We start from the raw sequence: 17,535 nt of genomic DNA, 5'->3' as shown, positions 1-17,535 counted from the left end.
CAGTATCAGAGCTACAGTATATGTAGGGTTGCAAAGCTGCTGGTAATTTACCAAAGTTACCAGAATCTTCAGTAATGTTGGTAATTAACAGAACATCTATAGCAATCTATCATAACTTTGGTAGTGAAGACTTGGAAAACTGTCTATTTTTTTATTCATATATAGTATTCATTTATTATATCTCTGACCTCATTGTCCATGAGTTTCTAGTAGATAGACCATAGTTAAATAGAAAATAGCCTAATAAGGAGAAACAAGCATCTAATCAACAATAGCCTTTGACTCCAAAACATTGGCACTGGCACTCCTGTATCACATGCCATGTGTGTCAACTATCCTATAATATAAAACAATGTTGGGGTCAACAGCAGCTGGTCATTCCCTGCTCATCCCATAAACCTTGACCTACACTGACCCATCAAAAGTCACTGATGCTGTAATATGGGGTCTGTTCAGAAGGCTGCAAAGTTACAGAATGTTCAGATATAAAGTGTGTTATCATTCAGGAAGAATTCAAATTAAAAAAGTGTTAAACACATTTCAAAGGCCCAGTGCAGTCAAAAACATGATTTTTATGTGTGTATACACATGTGTTTACACACATTTCAGGCTGTTTTGGTGGGATGGAGTTTTGGCCTTCCATGTCGACATCCCCATGCGGTAAATTAGTTAAGAGTTCCAAACCAAATTTTCAGTTTTCCCCTCCCCACTCAGACCACTCACAGAAAGTCCTAGCAAAATTCTTGCTTGAGATATTGCCCTTTGCTAAGAAGCTATTTTTGTTTGTTTTAATTTAAAATGGTAAAAAATTGTTACCCAGAAATTATTTGCTATTGCGATAAAATCAGCTGCAATGGAACTTTTACAAGCATCAAATGCAAACAATACAGCAATTGTACAAAAAAGTACATGTATTTTCAGTGACATCTGACTGTAATGAACAGAGCCAAATTATTCACATAATATCAACAAAAGAGCATTAGGCCGCGGTCACATTAAGATTGTGTCCAATTTTCGGTCCTTCAATACCGCAATGTCTTTTTTACTTAGCAGTATACATTGATTTATTACTTAGAATACACTTATTGTAGGTCACTCTGAATTACAGCATCTGCTGAATGAAATGTAAAGCAAGTCCCGCAGATCTAGTTTTATCCTATCTTGATTATTGTCCGGTCAAATGGTCAAATGCTGCAAAGAAAGACCTAGTTAAGCTGCAGCTGGCCCAGAACAGAGCTGCACATCTTGCTCTTCATTGTAATCAGAGGGCTGATATAAATACTATGCATGCCAGTCTCTCTTGCCTAAGAGTTGAGGAAAGACTGACTGAGTCCCTTCTTGTTTTTGTAAGAAACAAAATGTGTTTGCATAGTCAACTTACACACAGCACTGACACATACACTTACCCCACCAGACATGCCACCAGGGGTCTTTTCACAGTCCCCAGTTCCAGAACAAATTCAAGGAAATGTACAGTATTATACAGAGCCATGAGTGGAACTCCCTTCCATCTTATATAGCACAGGTGAACAGCAAACCTTGTTTCAAGAAACAAATAAAGCAACAACTCATGGCACAACACCTCTCCCCCATGTGACCTACTTGTTGTGTGTATGTACTGACATGTACAGTATGCGTAACTGATAGATGCACACAAACACTACATATTGTTTTTTTAGGTATGTAAATTGTAAAGTCTTTTGTCTGTAATGTATTTTCCGTTATGAATTGTAACGAGTGCGCTGGGAGTCGGGAAGCAAGTTCAGGGAGTGCAAAATGTAATAAACAAACCAAGAAACACGAACAACACACAGACCGGAGACTGAAACAGAAACAATAGGGGAATGAACCAAAAGGAGTGAGATATAGGTGAGTCTGAGGACGCGTAGGTGCGCGTAGTGATGGTGACACGTGTGCGCCATAATGAGCAGCCTGGTGACCTTGAGGCCAGAGAGGGAGCACACGTGACATGAATAATAAATGAAAAAATGTGTGATTGCGTGTGTTTGTCACAGTGTGTGTCTAACTCTTACCAAGGTGTACGTGTGGTCTCCAATATTTCTGCTTCATTTGCTGTTCTAGTACGTTCTTGTGAGGGCGGGACGGAGTCAACCAATTCACAAACTCCAAGTAATTCAGCACATGGCTGTCTGCCTTAGCCAGCCTGGAACCAATTACACACAACAGAACGGATCAAACACACACACACACACACACACACACACACACACACACACACACACACACACACACACACACACACACACACACACACACACACACACACACACACACACACACACACACACACACACACACACACACACACACACAATACATGTATTTAAGAATTATCAATAAACAGCACCTTAATGAGAGTCTGTCTGAGTGTGTGTGTCTTACATGTTAGATGTGTGATGCAGAAGTAGGGAGGGCTCCAGTCCTGCCTGGAGTAGTGGGGGTAGCCAGTAGGAGGCGCAGATCACCCCACTGAGTGCCTCACACAACAGTTCACGCAACTCCTCTCGAGTTTGCGTGCTCTTGTTCGGCTGCTCTGGGCTGGAGATGCTCCTGTTCGGTTGTATTCCCCTGCGTTGGAGGATGTACTTCAGCACCTCTATTGCACAGTTGGCCAGAATATAGGACCATATCCCCTCCATAAAAGTTGCCCCTGCAACTACCAACAACCGGGCTGAACCACTGAGAGAGGAAATTAGGCCAGGCTGTGTGGCAATGCATAACGGCGAGTGTGTGTGAGTTTGTGAGTATGCAGGCTACCTCAAGATTAGGGGGTCCCGATTGAGAGGGTGTAGGCGAGCAGTGATGTGGCGTCCCATTGTTTAAAGATAGAGCTGCAGTCCTGGGCATCTGGCCTAAAGCTCTCTATCAACAGCAGCTCCACACACAGGCTATAATCACTCTCTCCAGCTGAGTACAGCGGACTCACCACCGTATCTCCACGGTCACACACATGGTCCGTCACAGCAATCAGCCTAGCCAGGACACTACAGACAGATACACATATTTCTAAGCCTTATATTGTACATTTAACCTCTGGATTATGGTATAATATATTTAAATGTGGAAAGCATCCGAACTTGTGTTGTGTGTATACCTGCTATGGCCGGATAGAATGCGTGGATAGAAAGCTGTGGCCAGCTGATGTCACACGGCAGGTTTGGGTTGACACCGTGCCTCAGGGGTACCTCCACATAGCACTCATGCCCCTCTTGTGATGCACTTAGTAGTGGTGTTACCTTGCCTGGTGTTTCCAGGCCGCTCACATTTGCATCTACAACATTTATAAAATGTATGCAACATACAAATCAAATCAAATTTTATTGGACACATACACATGTTTAGCAGATGTTATTGCGAGTGTAGCGAAATGCTTGTGCTTCTAGTTCTGACAGTGCAGCAATATCTAACAAGTAACATCTAACAATGGTGGCTATTTAACAGTCTGATGGCCATGAGATAGAAGCTGTTTTTCAGTCTCTCGGCCCCAGCTTTGATGTACCTGTACTGACCTCGCCTTCTGGATGATAGCGGGGTGAACAGGCAGCTGTTCTTGATGATCTTTTTGGCCTTCCTGTGACATCAGGTGCTGTAGGTGTCCTGGAGGGCAGGTAGTTTGCCCCCGGTGATGCATTGTGCAGACCTCACTACCCTCTGTAGAGCCTTACGGTTGTGGGCGGAGCAGTTGCCGTACCAGGCGGTGATACAACCCAACAGGATGCTCTCAATTGCGCATCTGTAAAAGTTTGTGAGAGTTTTAGGTGACAAGCCACATTTCTTCTGCCGCCTGAGGCTGAAGAGGCGCAACACTATCTGTGTGGGTGGACCATTTCAGTTTGTTAGTGACGTGTACGCCGAGGAACTTAAAACTTTCCACTTTCTCCACTGCTGTCCAGTCAATGTGGATAGGGGAGTGCTCCCTCTACTGTCTCCTGAAATCCACAATAATCTCCTTTGTTTTGTTGACATTGAGTGAGAGGTTATTTTCCTGGCACCACACTTCCAGAGCCCTCACCTCCTCCCTGTAGGCTATCTCATCATTGTTGGTAATCAAGCCTACTACTGTTGTGTCGTCTGCAAACTTGATGATTGAGTTGGATCAGCGAAGTGGAGGTGTTGTTTCCGACCTTCACCACCTTGGGGCTGCCCGTCAGAAAGTCCAGGACTCAATTGCAGAGGGTGGGGTTCAAACCCAGGGCCTCAAGCTTAATGATGAGCTTGGAGGGTACTATAGTGTTGAGTGCGGAGCTATAGTCAATGAGCATCTTTCTTACACACAGTAGGTATTCCTCTTGTCCAGATGGGATAGGAAAGTGTGCAGTGTGATGGTGATTGCATTGTCTGTGGACCCATTGGGGTGGTAAGCAAATTGAAGTGGGTCTAGGGTGACAGGTAAGGTGGAGGCGATATGATACTTGACTAGTCTCTCAAAGCACCTCATGATGACAGAAGTGAGTGCTACAGGGCGATAGTCATTTACTTCAGTTACCTTTGCATTCTTGGGTACAGGAACAAATTTGGCAATCTTGAAGAATGTGGGGACAGCAGACTGGGATAGGGAGAGATTGAATATGACCGTAAGCACACCAGCCAGCTGGTCTGCGCATGCTCTGAGAACGCGGCTAGGTATGCCGTCTGGGCCGGCAGCCCTGCAAGGGTTAACACATTTAAATGTCTTACTCACATCGGCCAATGAGGAGAGCGCACAGTCCTTGATAGCGGGCTGCGTCGGCGGCACTGTGTTATCCTCAAAGCGGGCAAAGAAGGTGTTTAGCTTGTCCGGAAGCTAAACATCGGTGTCCACGACGTGGCTGGTTTTCCTTTCGTAGTCCGTGATGTGTTTGAGCCGTTGAATTGCGATTCCACTTTGTCTCTATACTGACATTTTGCCTGTTTGATTTCCTTGCGGAGGGAATGACTGCTCTGTTTGTACTCTGCCATATTCCCAGTCACCATGCAGATGTGCAAGATCAGGAACATGACTAGTGTCTGACTAGTGATACTGCCTTGGTTAGTTCAGCAGGCAAAATGGCTTGTAGATCAATGACTGTCAACACAGTTACATGCAGTTCGAAACATCAGGTGTCAGAAAATATTAGATATTTTCCGAAGGTAGAATGAATATAAAAGAAACGTCCCCTTTTCAGGACCCTGTCTTTCAAAGATAATTCATAAAAATCAAAATAACTTCACAGATCTTCATTGTAAAGGGTTTAAACACAGTTTCCCATGCTTGTTCAATGTATTATAAATGCACCTGTGGAACAGTCGTTAAGACACTAACAGCTTACAGACGGTAGGCAATTAAGGTCACAGTTATGAAAACTTAGGACACTAAAAAGGCCTTTCTACTGACTCTGAAAAACACCAAAAGAAAGATGCCCAGGGTCCCTGCTCATCTGCATGAACATGCCTTAAGCATGCTGCAAAGGAGGCATGAAGACTGCAAATGTGGCCAGGGCAATAAATTGCAATGTACGTACTGTGAGACGCCTAAGACAGTGCTACAGGGACGGACAGCTGATCGTCCTCGCAGTGGCACATGTAACAACACCACATGTAACATGTAACAACACCTGCACAGGAGCGGTACATCCGAACATCACACCTGCGTGACAGGTACAGGATGGCAACAGCAACTGCCCGAGTTACACCAGGAACACATCATCCCTCAAACAGTGTTCAGGAAATAAGTCCGCAATAGGCTGAGAGAGCCTGTTGTAAGGCAGGTCCTCACCGGACCTCACCGGCAACAACTATGGGCACAAACCCAATGTCGCTGGACCAGACAGGACTGGCAAAAAGTACTCTTCACTGACAAGTCACGGTTTTGTCTCACCAGTGGTGATGGTCGGATTCGTGTTTATCGTCAAAGGAATGAGCATTACACAGAGGCCTGTACTTTGGAGCGGGATCAATTTGGAGGTGGAGTTCCGTCATGATCTGTGGCGGTGTGTCACAGCATCATCGGACTGAGCTTGTTGTCATTGCAGGCAATCTCAACCCTGTGCGTTACAGGAAAGACATCCTCCTCCCTCATGTGGTACCCTTCCTGCAGGCTCATCCTGACATGATCCTCCAGCATGACAATGCCACCAGCCATACTGCTCGTTCTTTGTGTAATTTCCTGCAAGACAGGAATGTCATTGTTCTGCCATGGCCAGCGAAGACCCCGGATCTCAATCCCATTGAGCACGCCTGGGACCTGTTGGATCGGAGGGTGAGGGCTAGGGCCATTCGCCCCCAGAAATGTCCGGGAACTTGCAGGTGCCTTGGTGGAAGAGTGGGGTAACATCTCACAGCAAGAACTGTCAAAGCTGGGGCAGTCCATGAGGAGGAGATGCACTGCAGCACTTAATGCAGCTGGTGGCCACACCAGATACCTACTGTTACTTTTGATTTTGACCCCCCCTCCCCCCCTTTGTTCAGGGACACATTATTCCATTTCTGTTAGTCACATGTCTGTGGAACTTGTTCAGTTTATGTCTCACTTGTTGAATCTTGCTATGTTCATACAAATATTTACACATGTTAAGTTTGCTGAATATAAACGTAGGTGACAGCGAGAGGACGTTTCTTTTTTGCCGAGTTTATAATTGTTAATTGCTGAATGTATTCTCTGAACTCCAGTTCTAGCTGTTCTAATGGGGGTCTGTCATATGGTCCCCTTAGCACAAGTACAGGCATAGCATTTCATGGTAAGCATTTCATGTGGTTTTAGATGCGTTGTTGTAACAATTCTCAATTCCCAATTCAGTTTTGCAGTTTCACATATCTTGGTAATTTTTGCTTTTATTATACCGTTTGCCCTTTCCACCAATCCTTGCGATTGCGGATGATACACACATCCCAGCCTTTGCATAATTCTAAGCTGCTGTATTACTTGTTTTACCATTATTTTTATAAATTCTGAACCATTGTCTGAGCTTATTTCTGTTGGGATTCCAAATCTTGGCATTACTTCTCTTGTTAGAAATGTAATCACTGTGCCAGCTCCTTGATCTTTTGATGGTACTGCTTCTACCTATCAACTAAATCTGTCAACTATCACCAACATGTATCTCTTGCCATTAACCTGTTAGAGCTCTAGGGGCGCTATTTCATTTTTGGATAAAAAACGTTCCCGTTTTAAGCGCGATATTTTGTCACGAAAAGATGCTCGACTATGCATATTCTTGACAGTTTTGGAAAGAAAACACTCTGAAGTTTCAGAATCTGCAAAGATTTTGTCTGTAAGTGCCCCAGAACTCATTCTACAGGCGAAACCAAGATGATGCATCACCCAGGAATTAGCAGAATTTCTGAAGCTCTGTTTTCCATTCTCTCCTTATATGGCTGTGATTGCGCAACGAATGAGCCTACACTTTCTGTCGTTCGCCCAAGGTCTTAGCAGCATTGTGACGTATTTGTAGGCATATCATTGGAAGATTGACCATAAGAGACTACATTTTCCAAGTGTCCGCCTGGTGTCCTGCGTCGAATTCGGTGCGCAATTGCCAGCTGCTTCTACTTTACCATTTGATTCAGGGGAGAAAGCATGTGTCCAAGAACAATGTATCAATGAAGAGATATGTGAAAAACACCTTGATGATTGATTCTAAACAACGTTTGCCATGTTTTCAGTCGATATTATGGAGTTAATTTGGAAAAAAGTTTGCGTTTTGAGGACTGAATTGATGGATTTTTTTTGGTAGCCAAATGTGATGTATAAAACGGAGCTATTTCTAATACACAAGGAATCTTTTTGGAAAAACTGAGCATCTGCTATCTAACTGAGAGTATCCTCATTGAAAACATCAGAAGTTCTTCAAAGGTAAATGATTTTATTTGAAGGCTTTTATGTTTTTGTTAATGTTGCGTGCTGGATGCTAACGCTAATGCTAATGCTAAATGCTAACGCGAAATGCTAACGCTAGCTAGCTACTTTTACACAAATGATTGTTTTCCTATGGTTGAGAAGCATATTTTGAAAATCTGAGATGACAGTGTTGTTTACAAAAGGCTAAGCTTGAGAGATGGCATATTTATTTCATTTCATTTGCGATTTTCATAAATAGTTAACGTTGTGTTATGCTAATGAGCTTGCTGATAGATTTACACAATCCTGGATACAGGGTTTTTTTCATAGCTAAACGTGACGCAGAAAACGGAGCGATTTGTCCTAAACAAATAATCTTTCAGGAAAAACTGAACATTTGCTATCTGAGAGTCTCCTCATTGAAAACATCTGAAGTTCTTCAAAGGTAAATGATTTTTTTGAATGCTTTTCTGTTTTTTTGTGTAAATGTTGCCAGCTGAATGCTAATGCTAAATGCTACGTTAGCCATCAATACTGTTACACAAATGCTTGTTTTGCAATGGTTGAGAAGCATATTTTGAAAATCTGAGATGACAGTGTTGTTAACAAAAGGCTAAGCTTGAGAGCTAGCATATTTATTTCATTTCATTTGCGATTTTCATGAATAGTTAACGTTGCGTTATGGTAATGAGCTTGAGTCTGTATTCACGATCCCGGATCCGGGATGGGGAGATCAGAAAGGTTAACCAGTTTTATCATATCCACATAGTCCATTACTGGGTGCTTAAATGGTCCTTCTGGTGTTGGAATATGAACAATTGGTGTCGTTATTCCTTTCCTGACGTTGTTTTTTTGCACAGACTTCACATTCTGCTAGCTTGGAATTCACCATATATGGAGACCAAAAAACTTCCTGTTTGATTTAGCTTATTACCTCACCCCTAGCGCAATGGTCAAAACCATGCGCATTTGTTTGAAACAAAACTATATACCTGACACACATAATTTTGGGCTTACAAAAAAAGAAGTTGAAAGGATTCCATTTTGAGTTTGCCTCACAATATTACACATGATATACATCACAGAAAATATTACAAAACCATATGATATTAAAAAAAATCTTATTAATTATGACATTTTAAAATAAATAAATCTGGCCACTAGATGGCGATTTAGTCATTTGACTGCAGGAAAGGGTCTTAAGGCAGAGAAATGTGACGAAGCCTCATTAGTCAGCTCTATGACTCATTGGGGAGTTGCTGCTTTTATGTCTTTACTTGCGTCCGAAATGGCACCCTATTCCCTATATAGTGCACTACTTCAGACCAGAGCCCATAGCCCTGGTCAAAAGTAGTGCACTATATAATTAAAAAGGTGATATTTCGGATGCATCTTTTCTCTCGTTTCCAAACTAGTGGATTATCACTATGTCATCAAGGGATCTGGGGGGTCGGCAAAGTCAGTTGGCAGATTCAGCCCACAAGCCAATAACCTTTTAGAGTTTGGCATCATTGTGATTGTTCTAACTTCTAATTAGGAAATGCTTCAGTTAGATATTACAAACATGGTAAAGCCAATTCTGTTTTGCTACCCTTGGACAGATGTGTTTGTACATCATAGATACAATTCATTAACTATACAGTACATTCACTTTTTCTCATGTCCCTTTTCTCCCCTACTCCCCCTAATTAAATGGGTTGCTTTAAAAACCTAGGGTATGCCTATTGCCTATCACATCTAAATAAAGTAAAGATGATTACGTACAGAATGTAAGATTTATTTCAGCCATTTGTTAGTACAGTAAAAGGGCTTTGCCTTGATGACAGCTTTGCACACTCTTGTCATTCTCTCAACCACCTTCACGAGGTAGTCACCTGGAATGCATTTCAATTAACAGGTGTGCCATGTTAAAAGTTCATTTGTGGAATTTCTTTCCTTCTTAACCTCTAGTGACACCCCATCCCCTGAACGGGACCGTTGTCATCATCTGACACTAATTAGCATAACGCAACGGACATAAATATTCCTAGAAAATATTCCTATTCATGAAAATCACAAATGAAATATATTGAGACACAGCTTAGCCTTTTGTTAACCTGTTGCATCTCTAGGGGCGCTATTTCATTTTTGGATAAAAAACGTTCCCGTTTTAAGCGCGATATTTTGTCACGAAAAAATGCTCGACTATGCATATTCTTGACAGTTTTGGAAAGAAAACACTCTGAAGTTTCAGAATCTGCAATGATTTGGTCTGTAAGTGCCCCAGAACTCATTCTACAGGTGAAACCAAGATGATACTTCAACCAGGAAATGAGCAGAATTTCTGAAGCTCTGTTTTCTAATGTCTCCTTATATGGCTGTGAATGCGACAGGAATAAGCTTAGACCATCTGCCATTTCCCCAAGATGTCGGCAGCATTGTGACGTATTTGTAGGCATATCATTGGAAGATTGACCATAAGAGACTACATTTTCCAAGTGTCCGCCTGGTATCCTGCGTCGAAACTGGTGCGCAAAGCCAGGTGCAAGTATTTTTCCATTTGATAGAGAGGAGAAATCAGGCTTCCACGAACGATATATCATTGAAGAGATATGTGAAAAACACCTTGAGGATTGATTCTAAACAACGTTTGCCATGTTTTCAGTCGATATTATGGAGTTAATTTGGAAAAAAGTTCGCGTTTTGAGGACTGAATTTTCAGTTTTTTTTGGTAGCCAAATGTGATGTATAAAACGGAGCTATTTCTAATACACAAAGAATCTTTTTGGAAAAACTGAGAATCTGCTATCTAACTGAGAGTATCCTCATTGAAAACATCAGAAGTTCTTCAAAGGTAAATGATTTTATTTGAAGGCTTTTATGTTTTTGTTGAAATGTTGCGTGCTGGATGCTAACGCTAATGCTAACGCTAAATGCTACGCTAGCTAGCTACTTTTACACAAATTATTGTTTTCCTATGGTTGAGAAGCATATTTTGAAAATCTGAGATCACAGTGTTGTTTACAAAAGGCTAAGCTTGAGAGATGGCATATTTATTTCATTTCATTTGCGATTTTCATGAATAGTTAACGTTGCGTTATGGTAATGAGCTTGAGGCTGTAGTCACGATACCGGATCCGGGTTTGGGAGATCAGAGAGGTTAATCACCCTGTCCTCTCAGATTTTCAAAACATGCTTTACAGCCAAATCTAGACAAGCATTTGTGTAAGTTTATCGATCGCCTAGCATAGCATTTTGTCCAGCTAGCAGCAGGTATCTTGGTCACGGAAATCAGAAAAGCAATCAAATTAAATCGTTTACCTTTGATGAACTTCGGATGTTTTCACTCACGAGACTCCCAGTTAGATAGCAAATGTTCCTTTTTTCCAAAAATATTATTTTTGTAGGCTAAATAGCTCCGTTTGTTCTTCACGTTTGGCTGAGAAATCGCCCGCAAATTGCAGTCACGAAAACGGCAAAAAATATTCCAAATTAGCTCCATAATATCGACAGAAACATGGCAAACGTTGTTAATAATCAATCCTCAAGGTGTTTTTCAAATATCTTATCGATAATATATCCATTGGGACAATTCGTTTTTCAGTAGGACCGATTGGAGTAATGGCTACCTCTGTATTTTACGCGAGAGTCACCCTGGGAGCCATCAGGTGACCAATTGCGCAATGTAGCCGCCTACGGGTATTCTTCAACATAAATGCATAAAACTACGTCACAATGCTGTAGACACCTTCGGGAATACGGAGAAAGAGTAATCTGGTTGATAGCCCATTCACTGCTCAATAGGGATGCATTGGAACGCAGCGCTTTCAAAACATGAGGCACTTCCGGATTGGATTTTACTCAGGCTTTCGCCTGCAACATCAGTTCTGTTATACTCACAGACAATATTGTTACAGTTTTGGAAACTTTAGAGTGTTTTCTATCCCAAGCTGTCAATTATATGCATATTCTAGCATCTTGTCCTGAACGTTCTTTTTCCAAAAATGAAAATACTGCCCACTAGTCACAAAAGGTTAATGTGTTTGACCCAATCAGTTGTGTTGTGACAAGGTAGAGGTGGTATACAGAAGAGAGTCCTCTGGTAAAAGACCAAGTCCATATTATGGCAAGAACAACTCAAATAAGCAAAGAGAAATGGCAATCCACCATTAACTTAAGACATGAAGGTCAGTCAATCTGGAAGATTTCAATAACTTTGAAAGTTTCTTCAAATGCAGTCGCAAAAACCATCAAGCACTATGATGAAACTGGCTCTCATGAGGATCGCCACAGGAAAGGAAGACCGGTAACAGACACCTCTCAACATCAACTATTCAGAAGAAACTCCGTAAATCAGGCCTTCATGGTCGAATTGCTGCAAAGAAACCACTACTAAAGGACACCAATATGAAGAAGAGACTTGCTTGGGCCAAGAAACACAAGCAATGGACATTGGACATTGATGAAGAAAAAGTCCCTAGGGCCTGTGATTTCTTAATCTTGCCTTGTTTGTGTGCGCTACATCACATGCACTAGTTTTTATCCACAACTCCTTTTGGTGGAAAGACACCACTGATGAGAAAATGCACATAATTTATTTATGCTGATTTTAGAATATTCTCTTGAAAATATGTCACCAATTGGATGGAAAATCTGGATGCGAAAGAAACACACACCTATTTAGGCAAGGTGCTGGCTAGCGGAGCAGAACACTTGAATAAGAAAAGGAGATCCTCACACTCTAGGAGCTCAGAAGCAATATTTTTATAGCCAACGTTTCGACAGACAAGCTGTCTTCATCAAGGTATAATGACAATACTTCAGGTGACTAATTTAAATTGTTTGAAATGTGTGGACCAGGAAACCAGTCAGTATCTGGTGTGACCATGATTTTCCTCATGCAGCTCGACACATCTCCTTCGCATAGAGCTACTGATTGTGGCCTGTGGAATGTTGCCCACTCCTCTTCAATGGCTGTGCAAAGTTCCTGGATATTGGAAGGAACTGGAACATGCTGTCGTACATGTCAATCCAGAGCATCCCAAACTTGCTCAATGGGTGACATGTCTGGTGATTATGCAGGCCATTGAATAACTGGGACATTTTCAGCTTCCAGGAATTGTGTACAGATCCTTGCGACATGGGGCCGTGCCTTATCATGCTGAAACATGAGGTGATGGCAGCAGATGAATGGCACAACAATGGGCCTCAGGATCTCATCACGGTATCTCTGTGCATTCAAATTGACATCAATAAAATGCAATTGTCCGTGGCTTATGCCTGCTATAACCATAACCCCACTGCCACATTGGGGCACTCTGTTCACAAGGTGGACATCATCAAACCTCTCATCCACACGATGCCATACACATTGTCTGCAGTCGTGAGGCTGGTTGGACATACTGCCAAATTCTCTAAAAGGACGTTGGAGGCGGCTTATGGTAGAGAAATTAACATCCAATTGCACACTCCCTCAACATGAGACGTCGGTGGCATTGTGTTGTGTGACAAAACTGTACATTTTTTAAAGTAGACTTTTATTGTCCCCAGCACAAGGTGCAGCTGTGTAATAACCATGCTGTTTAATCAGCTTCTTAATATGCCACACTTGTCAGAATAATGAATTATCCTGGTAAACGAGAAATGCTCACTAACAGGGATGTAAACAAATTTGTGCATAACATTTTTGAGAAATACAATTTTTGTGTGAATGCAACATTTCTGGGACCAACACTTTACATGTTGCATTTATATTTTTGTTCAGTGCACGTAGCTAGAGTCAGATTAACTGTAACTCCTGTGCAGAGGCAATGTGAATGCCCACATTCTAAGTCTCCCCCAAAATGATAGACACATACAAGTTGTTTTATAAGTTGAAATTGTTTGCATTCTAGAACTTTTACATTGTTGTCAACAAAGGTAGACGCTGGCACTGAGTTAGTTAAGAGGCATGGCTTTCATTACTCTTGATTGTAGTTGATTACTCAAAATCCTTCTCTCTTTTTTTGCAGTCATTTCTATTGCTTCTGAAAATGTTTATTCATTTTTATCTTGGATTGTCTGACTGAGATAAATGTATTTAAGAGATGCTTGTTTTCAACTATACTGTCTCTATATCACATCTGTAGCTATGCAAGAAAGCAAAAACCCTCTTAGTATGAAAGTAGAATGATAAAGTGTTGCAGAAGAACATTGAGGAGATGCAGGTGCAACTAAAATAGAAGGACTTGGAGAGGCTGCAAAAGCTTAACTTGCAGATACAGGAAGGTAATTGAGCAGTGGAAAGTGCCCATCTTTCTTCTACATAGTCATTGTACCCCGAGAACAATACGAATTTGGAGAAAATGACCGGTGTTCCCGTTTAACCTTATACTGCAGTGGCCTAAATCAGGGTCATAGAGAGTGTTTCTTGGTCATCTTAAACAAATCTACTTTGAAACAAAAGTATACACCTCACACACATGATTATTGGCTTAAAAAAGAAGACACATGTCCAATGTCAGATATAGAGTTGAAATGTATTCCATTTTGAGTTTGCATTCTAATATTGCACGTTATATACACATCACAAAACACTGAAATATAACAAAATTGTTTGATATAGAAACACTGGATATTCTGTGGGTTTTTTAAATAATGTTAATCAATTGTGAAAAATATGATTAAAATTCCACCCATGAGGCTGTTGTGGAAATTATTACACGGGGACACTCAAAGTCAATCTTAAATTATTCATTGTTTATTGTCAGCGCGCTGGAGAGGTTCCAACAAACTTGATGCACCATTGTGAACGTCTGTCTGTCAGGAGCTCTGCTGGGGCAGTCCCAGAAGTTGTCTTATATACATGTAACGGCTCTCGTTGGTGGTAGAAAGAGTAGACCAAGGCACAGCGTGGAAGGTGTTCATGATTTTAATTTAAAAAACACTCAAACAAAATAACAACATCGAAAACGAAAACGCACAGTTCTGTCAGGCAACAGTAACTTAACAGAAAACAAGATCCCACAGCCTAATGGTGGGGAAAAGGGCTGCCTAAGTATGATCCCCAGTCAGAGACAATGATAGACAGCTGCCTCTGATTGGGAACCACACTTGGCCAAAAACAAAGAAACAGAAAACATAGAATTTCCCACCCGAGTCACACCCTGACCTAACCAAACATAGAGAATAATAAGGATCTCTAAGGTCAGGGCATGACAGTACCCCCCTCCCCCCAAGGTGCGGACCCTGGCCGCAAACCTGAACCTATAAGGGAGGGTCCGGGTGGGCATCTACTCTCGGTGGGGGCTCCGGTGCGGGACGCAGACCCCGCTCTGTTTGAGGCTCCCCCCACTTCGGTGGCACCTCTGGTGCAGGGATCGTCGCCGGGGCCTCTGGACCGTAGATCGTCGTCGGGGACTCCAGGCTAGGAACCCCCCTTATAAGCTCCGGACTGGGGATCGTCGCAGGAGGTTCCGGACTGGGGACCGTCGCTGGAGGCTCCGGACTGGGGACCGTCGCTGGAGGCTCCTTTCCCTGGATCATCACTGCAGGCTTCGTGCCATGGATCATCACTGGAGGCTTCGTGCCATGGATCATCACTGGAGGCTTCGTGCCATGGATCATCACGGGAGGCTTCAGGCCATGGATCATTACTGGAGGCTTCGTACGTGGAGCCGGAACAGGTCTCACTGGACTGAGGAGACGTACTGGAAGCCTGGTGCGTGGAGCTGCCACAGGGCTTACCAGGCTGGGGAGACACACTGGAGGCCTGGTACGTGGAACCGGAACAGGTCTCCCCGGCCTGGGGAGAAGCACTGGACACTTGGTGCGTGGAGCCGGAACAGGTCTTACCGGACTGGGGAGATGCACTGGAAGCCTGATTCGTGGAGCAGGCACCGGATACACTGGGCCGTGGAGGCGCACTGGAGGTCTCGAGCGTAGAGCTGGCACAACCCGTCCTGGCTGGATGCTTACTTTCGCCCGGCAAATGCGGGGCGCTAGCACAGGACGCACTGGGCTGTGAAGACGCACTGGAGACACAGCGCACAGACCCGGCGCAGGATATCCTGGGCCGAAGAGACGCACCAAAGACCAGGAGCGCTGAGCCGGCACAATCTGTCCTGGCTGGATGCCCACTCTAGCACGGCAAATGTGGGGAGCTGGCACAGAGAGCACCGGGCTGTGAATGCGCACTGGAGACACAGTGCGCATCACCGCATAACACGGTCACATGCTCCCCACAGTAAGCACGGGGAGTTGGCTCAGGTCTAAACCCTGACTCCACCAATCTCCCCGTGTGGTCCCCCCCCCCCCCCAATTTTATTTTGGAGCTGCCTCTCGGGCTTCCGTCGTTGACTTAACTCCTCGTATCGTCACCGTTCTTCTCTCGCTGTCTCCATCTGCTCCCTTGGACGGCGATACTCTCCGGCCTGCGTCCAGGGTCCTTCTCCATCCAGGATGTCCTCCCATGTCCACTCCTCCTGGCCACGCTGCTTGGTCTGTTTTGGTGGGATCTTCTGTAACGGCTCTTGTTGGAGGTAGAAAGAGTAGACCAAGGCACAGCGTGGGAAGTGTTCATGATTTTAATTTAAAAAACACTCAAACAGAATAACAAAATCGAAAACGAAAACGCACTGTTCTGTCAGGCAACAGTAACTAAACAGAAACAAGATCCCACAACCTAATGGTGGGAAAAAGGGCTGCCTAAGTATGATCCCCAATCAGAGACAACGATAGACAGCTGCCTGATTGGGAACCACACTCGGGCCAAAAACAAAGAAGCAGAAAACATAGAATTTCCCACCCGAGTCACACCCTGACCTAACCAAACATAGCAAAATGGAGTCGTGGTCAGCTTTTCCGAAAGGAGGGCGGGGCAGGGCCTTATATGCGTCGCGGAAGTTAGAATAACAATGATCCAAGGTTTTTCCCGCCCTGGTTGCGCAATCAATATGCTGATACAATTTAGGGAGTCTTGTTTTCAGATTAGCCTTGTTAAAATCCCCAGCTACAATGAATGCAGCCTCAGGATGTATGGATTCCAGTTTGCAAAGAGTCAAATAAACTTCGTTCAGAGCCATCGATGTGTCTGCTTGGGGGGGAATATATACGGCTGTGATTATAATCGAAGAGAATTCTCTTGGTAGATAATGTGGTCGACATTTGATTGTGAGGAATTCTAAATCAGGTGAACAGAAGGATTTGAGGTCCTGTATGTTTCTGTGATCACACCACGTCTCGTTAGCCATAAGGCATACGCACCCGCCCCTCTTCTTACCAGAAAGATGTTTGTTTCTGTCGGCGCGATGCGTGGAGAAACCCGCTGGCTGCACTGCCTCCGATAGCGTCTCTCCAGTGAGCCATGTTTCCGTGAAGCAAAGAACGTTACAGTCTCTGATGTCCCTCTGGAATGCTACCCTTGCTCGGATTTCATCAACCTTGTTGTCAAGAGACTGGACATTGGCGAGAAGAATGCTAGGGAGTGGTGCACGATATGCCCGTCTCCGGAGTCTGACCAGAAGACCGCCTTGTTTCCCTCTTTTACGGAGTCGTTTTTTTGGGTCGCCGGCTGGGATCCATTCCGTTGTCCTGGTTGAAAGGCAGAACACAGGATCCGCTTCGCGAAAATCATATTCTTGGTCGTACTGATGGTGAGTTGACGCTGATCTTAGTGCCTTGCGAAAGTATTCGACCCCCTTGAACTTTGCGACCTTTTGCCACATTTCAGGCTTCAAACATAAAGATATAAAACTGTATTT

At 43.4% G+C, this 17,535-nt stretch overlaps 1 long non-coding RNA gene across 1 annotated transcript; it reads left to right on the top strand.

The window, feature by feature from the left end:
* The first annotated feature begins 7,377 nt into the window (after positions 1–7,377).
* Positions 7,378–8,570, top strand: LOC149982873 (uncharacterized). The gene is made up of 2 exons (XR_016496921.1): positions 7,378–7,831; positions 8,200–8,570. It is a non-coding gene; the product is annotated as an uncharacterized LOC149982873 (long non-coding RNA).
* The last annotated feature ends 8,965 nt before the right edge of the window (positions 8,571–17,535 follow it).

This window comes from Oncorhynchus mykiss, chromosome 6, assembly GCF_057628025.1.
Source record: "Oncorhynchus mykiss isolate SJ-2025 chromosome 6, ASM5762802v1, whole genome shotgun sequence".
NCBI classification, from domain to species: Eukaryota; Metazoa; Chordata; class Actinopteri; order Salmoniformes; family Salmonidae; genus Oncorhynchus; species Oncorhynchus mykiss.
The sequence above is the reverse complement of the archived record's forward strand: the minus strand, read 5'-3'. Positions and strand labels throughout refer to the sequence as shown.